Below are 9,761 nucleotides of genomic sequence, written 5' to 3'. Positions count from 1 at the left end.
TTCTCCTGTAATTATTCATTACGACATTTTCAAGCTTTTGTCCAACAGTTTCATATGATATGCATTTTATGTTGTCTTGTGAAATATTTTCTTTTGCCCGAGTCACATACTTTCAATCTTCAAATATAATTGCATGCTTATGTTCTAAAGTACATTGAGTAAATATAGTGCATGCATGGAGGTACATGTATTTATTTTAAGAGTATTATTGATACCATTTCTTAATTGTCGATCCTGTTTGTATGCATAATTTCGCTTGATTTTGTATCAACCCTGGGTATCTTATAGCATTTTTATATCTTTTAATAGACGTTTTGACAGCGACTTCCGATAATCACTTTTTTAGCCGTTCGCATCATACAATAGCCCCGTCTTCATTTAAAAAAGAGTAATATTTCTTACGGCTTTGTGCATGTACGTAAGTTTGTATATGTTGTCCATCTTGTATATTTTCATTAAAAAATAGATGTCGTATGATTGACGACAATGCCACATGGAACAGATCATCAATACTTAATAATTCTGCATCAAATAATGCGCGCTTACACAAAGGGTTTCTGTGGTTGAGCTGGATGTATCAAAAAACTATCAGTTGGTTTGAAACAGGGATATTAATCCGATATCTCGTTCATGCGCGACTTTGCAGGTTAAAGAACCCTTATGATAATCGTTTGATAGGTGTAGTAGGTCGCCTGTTGCAGGGCAAAGTTAAAGCCACTTTCCCACACCCTTCTTTTACCATTGGCAGTCCAAATCTTCCAATCTTCGAGGCAATTTGCAGTATTCCTACTTATATGATATATTAAACTATCGTTTAAGACATACATAGAGATATTTATTCCTAGACTACAAGCAAACACTGACCAATAAGTCAACTTGGTACTTACTATTCGCATATAGAATTCCTTCATTCCTATACACTGTAATATTAGCCGATGTGCTTCTCATAATACATAAAACAACGTAATGGGCAGTGGAAGAAGACACAGTATCATCATCTCCTCAAGAATATGTGTATATGCCTAAATTGGTGAAGATTAATCAATGCGTTTTATATGTATCGTAAAAGGGCATATACTGTACTATATACCCTATGTGTCCATCTTTTTTATTATTCAACAGCGATTTTCAGACACCTTTGACGCAGAATCTAGATGTAAATTTTGTGAATGGATGTTTTCAGCTTTTCATCTCTAAAATGACCTTTAATTTACCACCAGATTTGTCTCAAATTAAGAAATAAGGCTTTTAAAATTTGATGAATTGCATTTTTTTTGTAATCTATGACGAGAGGAATCTGTGATAATCAGTGTGATGAACCGCCTTATTAGGATAATATAATATCGCATACATATCAAAATAAGATATATGATTGTAGATATTCTAGTTAGCTGAACTCATAACAGGTGCGATGGAGATTTCTAAAACATTAAAACTATAATCCATTTGTTCATAAATCGGCAACATTACTGATGGTTTAAACTATTTTAATGGACAACTGTTTATATAGTATATATCGTCCAGCTAAACATCTCCCCCGCGTGGAGATCTTATGTATGTATGATGTCTAATCGCTCGCAAGGGGGTTGAAATTTTATTCACAATTAATAGGTTGACAGGTCCTATTTTTCCACTGAAGACTTAATCTTAAAATTAATGGATTTTAGTAAATAATCGTCGAACAGGTTTTACTCTTTTGAAATGTCAGTGTATATTAAAGACCAATTGAAATACAACTTAGGTTGAATATAAGGTATACTATTCAAATATAGACACTGAACTTGTTTGTTCAATATTCTGACATGATAGTATAAAAAGTCTTCAATATGACATTTTGTATAACCAAATTTCCGTCCTTTGTGCTCACAGAGTCAAGTTAATTTACACTTTCATTTGTAAATACACTGTTTATATTCGTGATAGTTTTCTTCTTGACTTCTTAACCATTTAGAGATCGCACATGCTTGAAATGTTTCAATTTTAATTAATATTTATTATTATATCAACCCTTATGGCAAAGAGAGAGAGAGAGAGAGAGAGAGAGAGAGAGAAAACCTAAAAGAGTCAAAAAGGTTTCTTCAAACCAGCAGGAAAAACTTGCTAAATTTGGGGCTCCCGTTTGACTGTGCGGGATGTATAATCTTCTGTTACTCATTACCAATTTGTTCCAGTGAGAAACTCGAAAGGTGCCATATATAAACACTGAATTGCTTATACTCCAGTCACTGGCGCTTGTGGAACATATCCCCCTTTTTAGAGTTTTTTTGTGTTATCAAACTTTCTTGAATGTTTGAAATTACTTTCCCTCATCATCTTATGAAATGTTTCTCGTTTTTTTACAGGCGTCAAAATAAAAACAAAAACGGAAAAAATTTCGATTTGTCCGACTTTATGAATTCGCAGAGTCTACGGTGCGAACTTTGAGCTATTTGGGATTGAAAATATGAAATTTCTGAACAGCTGAGTGATTGTACATTAAAAAAAAAACTCTCAACAGAAACGAAAAGGTAAGTCTTTGTATTGATAAATGTCTTAATTTGGATGATTTAATGGAAACATGGTGCCAAAAATGTGTCAGAGGCGTGCACTTGTAACATATTCTAGTTTTCGATCTGTCTTGACTTGCGGAAAATAAGAATAGAAGGGCAGCGCATATTAATTTCGATTAGTGTACGATTGAATAAAGCAAGAACACAAAAATAAGGTTGAGTAAGTTGAAATATTGAAGAAAATTTAATGAAATATCTTAAACACAAAAGGGGGTGTCCATATCCCAAGTGCCTGTATGTGCCGTCGGTGGCATTTGAATTAACCACAATCCTCAGTCACAAAGACTCGTTATTATATCTGAAGGGCTAAATACTTTTTAAAACTTTGTTAAAAATGATTTTCTTTTAATTGTATATCATAACAATTTTGAAATGCTAACATTGTATAGTTTACACATATATACACTGGCATAATTTATAATGGACCGGAACAGCATAATAAATAATGTTAATGAATTCTCTCGTAAAATGACTGGATGAAAACAAAAAAATGCATATACACATACTGTCATTTTGCGTTTTGGAACTTTCATACAATTATTGACTCTCAAACAAGAATACAAATCTGTATATGATACAAATATAAGTGATTGGTTTGAATGTTAATTATACTTGAATGACATTAATTGTAACTGCTACAAACACTTCCTCTAGGAATGTGTGTTTCGTGTCCTACATCAATATCCTTTGTACTTCTTTCATAGTCCAAATATTGGCCAGCAAAAAGTAGAATACCACAAACCATAAAATAATAGTTCTTATAATAATTTTTTTACACAATATTTTGTTACAAATTTGAGTCTCATAAAATTCTGTGATATTCAAAATAATCATCTTCTGGTGGAAACATGTAAAACGTATAATGAAGAGCCGAAATTTCGAACAGAATGTTGATAATATGAGTTAACACGATTTGTCTTATTCAGAAGGACGTATTAGAACCCTTTCAGAAATATAACAAATGAAATATATACTCGGAGTCGTTTTAGGCTAAAAGTACCTTTATCATTACCATTATGTTATACTATATACCTGTGTGTTCTTTGGTCCTTTTTTCTGCACGAAATAAGGAAAACACATATATAAGTATTTGGTTAATTAAGATTTTCTTACAACATTTGTTTTCGATCTAATATACTTGCAGAAAGATGAACAAGACAACAGTCAATTAAGAAACAAAGACACATGCATATTTACTCCTTTAAGGAACTATATTGTACAAGTAATGATAATACAATGGATATTCTCGTATAAAATATAAATCATCAAAATCTTCTAAACATTTTTAAAATGTACGCAGGAGTTTTTGTCCTTAGAAAAAGATACGTTTATTTAAGGTTTAGGATGGAAATTTTCATTTTCTACGTTCGTTTTTGTCAATTTCCCAACAGTAATGACATTTATATTTTTAAATAAATGCTTTTGCAGAGATCCGGCTTTTTTTAAAAATCCTTTAAAAATTTGACTCCCCCACAACGATGTTGAACACCAAAAGGGTAACAAGTTACATTTCACAAAATTATATTTTAAAATCTTTTTCGAAGAGTTATATGTGGTCTGGCATTATAGAAAACAATAAAGTGTGGTCAAGCATAATAAATTAGGAAGAACCTTTGGTAGAACATAGCAAATATTCACAATTATTTTAGTACAAGTAACTTAAAAATATTTATCAATGGAAAGTATGTTACTTTGATCTCATATTTATGATTCAATGTGCAAGATTTGAGAACCCCACTTAAATTGATTTCATGAAGCGAATGGTACATTGCATCTAAAGACTTTTTCGTGATTTGCGGAGAAAAAAAGACCATTAAATTATGTATAGATACACGAGTTGAAAAGAATAAATTCCGAAATATTTGAAATGACAGGAAGGATATTGTGAAAAAAAACATTTAGTTTTATTGATTGCATTTTTTCACCTCAAAAAACTTAATGTTGTATATTGTACGAGACCTACTTGATCAAAAGGCATTGACATGAAACTTAAAAGTAATGACATCATGAAACAATTCAACATTCATACGATAACACTTACATTCTGCAAACAAAACAATAAAATAACAAAAAAAAAACTGTTTTAAGCTTTACATTTGATCACAGATTAATTTTGCCACGAGGCAGGAAATCCCTGTATCATTACTGGCTTCCTTTGGAATACAGCCGAAACACACCCTTTCCTTGCCAACTGCATCACACAGTATTGACACTTTGGCGTTGCTGACTTACTGGGCGTGATTCCGTTTTGTTTATTCCTTGCAAAAATGCAAATGTGCTTCTCTCACACGTACAAAATTAAAAGAAACAATCTCCTAATTAACATAACAGGATTCTCACCGATCGTTATTAGTTAATTTACTAGATTTTTTGTTTTTTCTTTGTTTTCGTCTGTTTCTACCCCGTAATTTTCGTCTTTCTTTTCTTTTTTTATTTTTATTATCAGTTTTGTTCTTTCGTCGACGATTTTCTCCTTTCTTATGTTTACGTCTTTTTTTCTTAGTCAAGACACACTTACATGATTCCACAACTCTCACTTTTATTGATTTCAGGTTTGAGGTACCTGAACACAATAACTTGACGGTTTTTGTGACTTTTTTATCAGGTTTACACCTATAATGTTGTCCAGTAAATAATTCTATTGGTTGGGACCCTTTCGGAACGCATCGTCCAACGCACACAGGTTCAATGATTGGTTCGGTTGGCTTAGCAGAAGAACAGTCACCATTTGAATAGATCGACCTCTTTCGATACTGAGAGGCACACATCATTTCACCAGAATCTGTAATGTAAAGAAAAATTTAAAAAAAATTATAAATCAGCTTTTTCAAAGATATCGATGGATAACAATTTACTCATAAAGTCCAAGCACTTTTTATGATTCAGTAAACGAACAAGTCCATGTTAACCAATTACCTATAGAACCAGTCAAATTTTCCAATAATCAGATCAACAAACTATATATAATTCCTGACCTTAGGGTTTTTAGAGATTACTATTAAAACTCTTTTGAATCAGGAAATTTCGAAATATTATAATGTTATTCGTCCCAAGCGCTTTCATGATTTACCTTCATCGGTTAAGCACAAGGCCAAATATTTGAAAGCCAGAGATGTACAAGTACCACGCGAAGAGCTATATGTCCAAAAGGGACCTAAAAATAATAGCCATATCAATCTAAGGCCAAATTTGCTTGAGTGAGTTGGAACCTTAGTTTCTTATAAATTTATAATCGGTTAATTAAGATGAGATATTTTTTTATAAATTGTCGATGAATACGTTTTAGATGTGTTGGTTCCAATAACCATGATAACTTGTCTATAACGGAACTTGTACTGTTACCATGACAACAGGGAATATTGTAAATTTGTATAGTATTGCTAAGCAAATTTCTGGTTTTCTTAAACACGTGTCACTTCTCTCCTTTTGTTTCTGTTCAGGTATTACACGTATAAGATCATTTCATCTAACTTTCTAATATTTTAGATATAAATTGTATAGTGTTTTTTACTCGTAAAATATGTCCAAGGTCAAACGAGCATCTCCTATGTAAAATGTTAGTGAACTTGCTATCTTATTGGATACGTTTATCTCTTTCATGATTTCTAAAGGCATTTCGATCTATGGTTGACTTTTTAAAACTTGGCAATTTAAAGTGGTCCTTCTGGTGTAACGATCTGTGTAAATTCGTACTAATAAAAATAATAAAATCATCAGACCAGTGGTTATTGAAAAGGAGTGTTTCTTGACTTGTACTACATATACTAAGTAATAATATACCAATGACTAAACTCTTGAAAAAAATATGTACAATGAAATAAAGAAATTTGATTTTTCGTAATATTTTTCACTTTAATACCACCATTAATGACCACAACCCATTTCGTTATAAAAGAAAAAGGTGACAATTTAATTTTCAGAGTAAAAATATAATTCATACTTATGTTCGCTTGTGGAACACTGTTTTTATATAAAAGAAAATATCTAAGGCCATTAATCGTGCTAAGCCTTATTTCATTCAATTTTATTAAAGCAGTTCACTACAGAAGCGAGCAAGGAAAACTACAGACCCAAGAGTGCTATCATTAAGCCGGCCGAAATTATTCTTTGATACAAAAGATATGGAAAACGGAAAATCCCTCACAAGTCCAAAAATTTGGTAACCTTTATCTGTAACCCCTGTATTTAATAAAGTTCATCGTCTGGTCGTATGACATTTTAATTCGCAATTTTAAAAGGATTTATAGAATTCATACGGCGGTGAGGGTGGTACGAATAAAGATCTTGAAATCAAGAGCCATCATCAGTGACGACACAAATTTTGACGAGAACAATTCTCTTATGAGAACTCTCTTATGAGATCTGACAATTGTATTTTCAGTATCATGTTGGTTTTAATCATTTAAGTAAAAGGTAGAAAGCAATGTACATTTGAAGCCAAAACAATAATTTTCTATAACCGAGTCATCGGAAGGAAAGTTGAATTAGGATATCATAAAAACCTTTTTCTATCAATATTAAGTTGCAGTCATTTTAAACCATTGATGAGTCTTAACCGAAATGCGCGTATAGCGTATAGCGTACCAAATAATAACATGTATAAGCCTGGTGTTTCGAGCATAGCGATATGTTTGAAATTGATAGATCTTGGATTGGTGGCCGGCATACAACGCATAGTTTTGTATAGTAACGTGGGGAATATGTGTTGTAACTGGACTTGATTTTGAAAAGTGATGAACAATTGGCACTTATTGTCGGTACAATTTGACTAGTATCAGCACTCGTAACACCCACCCCCCTTTTCAATGATAGATAAAGTATGAGCGTGTTCATATGTATAACACAATATTTTCTCTACGTTCGAACGTAATTCCGATCAAATTATCTAATGATTTATCATTTTTGCGTCTTTGTTTTAAACTAACAACATTTTCTGAGCATGTTGACATAAGGGAAGCAAAAAAGAAGTTGAACAAAAAATAATTGATTGATTGTTACTTAACGTGTAGTGTAATATAAAATTAGTTAGCATGTTAAATTATCAATCGACTTTGATGAAGAACTAATGATTTGAAATGACAATGGAAACAGGGTATGTTGGAAAGAGCAGACGCTTTGTCCTGTTGTGAGTTAATTTGAGGGCATTTTTACTTTCAGTTAACGTTGACCTCATCCAACATGGGACACCGGATTTTACGTGCCAATTCCAATTCGTATGTGACTGCTTAATTGTACGTTCCAGACAGCCAAAAAGACCCCCCCCCCTTTCTCCTTTCTTACAGCACGGGTTTTTTTTCAGCCAGACGTGCGAGTCAAGGTGAACATTTGTCCTAACCCCACTGAACCTTGTCGATAAAAAACAGCAGTTAAGCTGAATTCGCGTAGGAATGTGTATTCATTTGGTAAAAGTTTAAACTCTAGTACTTAATGGCTTCCATATAACGCGATTTGATTAAATTTCAATTTATAAAATAAGTAAAGTTTAAACAAATCTAATCGTTTTAATACTCATACAAAACGAACGTGCATTTCCACGTTATCTTAAAAAATATTCAGTTGTTTCTAAAGCTTGAAGATTGCAAAAGCACAAGTCATAGTATCAACCATTCCTGGCTACTATTTTCGGAACGCATTTCTCAATGCTCTTTATATATAATAGCGTTTATTCCTATTAGTATATATATTTCCGTTTCATAGATAAATAATTTTACGTTAAATACAAGACATGGAGTCTATCTATCATAGACATATTATGATTTATACAACCAAATCTTTGGATTTAAATTATGTTAAAATATCTACCTATTAACTCTGCTCTTTAGTGCATTTCTGGCGGATCTTTAAGCGTATTAATATAAATTTTAAGAGATTGAGAATACTGACTGCTTATTTAATCACAATAAATGAAGATAACGATTTTTTTCCATACTTCGAAAACAAATTATCACTTTTATTGAAAAGGAACATTGTTAGAAAACAATTATAAAAAATAAAATAGGTAGGTTTTACAAATTGAGTGGAAGGCGAAAATTTTGACTGCCAAAAGAAAATGAGGACATGTAAGATATTGGCAATTTTGCCTCGCAACAGGCCACCTACGGACCTCTGAATGATTTGTTTCAAAGATTCTTTAACGTACGGAGAACAAGAGCGTGGCACTCTCCCTACACGGGTCATCGTATTTAACGCCCGAACGGAGTTGCAGCGGGGACTGTGTAATAAAAGCTCTTTGACATTTTTTTTCTGCTCACCAAAACCAGGGACTTTCTATACTATGTTAGTATAGAAAGTCCCTGCCAAAACGCAGCAGATTATCACGTCCATTTTCATGTCTTTATTCCAATCAGCGAATTTCTAACGTAACAAGGATAAAATTATTATCGAATTATTAGATAAGCTATCCGATGTAATGCAATGAAAAGTCCATATTACAGAGACTTTACATCAAATTATGTAGCTCTTGGATTAAGTTTTTTTCAAAAAGGTACTGATAAGTAATACTTAGAACCATTAATAAAAAAACTCAAATGTGACATAGCATTTGAACATAATTTTTAATATTATACCGTGTCAAAACTGTTTTATTAAATTAACTTAATTTAAGTAAAATTTAAAAATAGAATTAATGTTGTGAACACAGTGTGATAGTACACATACAGTTCGAATTGGAACTTACTCAGCCGAACATAATCGGCATCCAGGAGTGTTTTTTTTTATATACAATGGGTCTTCAAGGGGATTTTAACCATATCTATTATTGTTTGCACCCCCTAATCCTACTGTTTGTAAGAAGGACTGTTTAAACGAGAAAACAATACGCATTTTTATATTTCCTAAATTTCAAAAGTATACTTTTTTATTTATTTACCTGTTACTAAATTTCGTTCTGCCCTCAGTGGACCTCTTACCACATTTACATCACATAAATGTCATCTAAACTTAAAATACTCTCTTACAATTTATGCCTATAAATTACATGTCTTATTTTTATTTATAGTTTTTACACATCATCTTAAACTGTTCTATCTTTAATACCTTTTAGAAAACGTATTTTTTTAAATCTTTTTTGGAAAAATTACTATTACCTCGTGAATATTTCATTATGTTGTTTATAATTTCTGGTGGCAAGATCATCGCTCTATATAGTTTCTTCATTCTAAATAGCAAATACGCATGCATTGTGAAATAATTGTATAATTTTGGCATACGGCA

At 31.9% G+C, this 9,761-nt stretch overlaps 1 long non-coding RNA gene across 1 annotated transcript in view; it reads right to left on the bottom strand.

Moving 5' to 3' along the window:
* Window positions 1-3,737: 3,737 nt before the first annotated feature.
* Window positions 3,738-9,761, bottom strand: part of LOC127728617 (uncharacterized) — a 34,226-nt gene continuing 28,202 nt past the window's right edge. The window contains exon 2 of the long non-coding RNA XR_007994276.1: window positions 3,738-5,331. This is a non-coding gene — a long non-coding RNA (uncharacterized LOC127728617). The remainder of the gene's footprint in view (window positions 5,332-9,761) is intronic.

This window comes from Mytilus californianus, unplaced genomic scaffold (genome assembly GCF_021869535.1).
Source record: "Mytilus californianus isolate M0D057914Y unplaced genomic scaffold, xbMytCali1.0.p SCAF_2, whole genome shotgun sequence".
NCBI classification, from domain to species: domain Eukaryota; kingdom Metazoa; phylum Mollusca; class Bivalvia; order Mytilida; family Mytilidae; genus Mytilus; species Mytilus californianus.
This window is presented reverse-complemented; position numbering and strand designations above follow the sequence as displayed.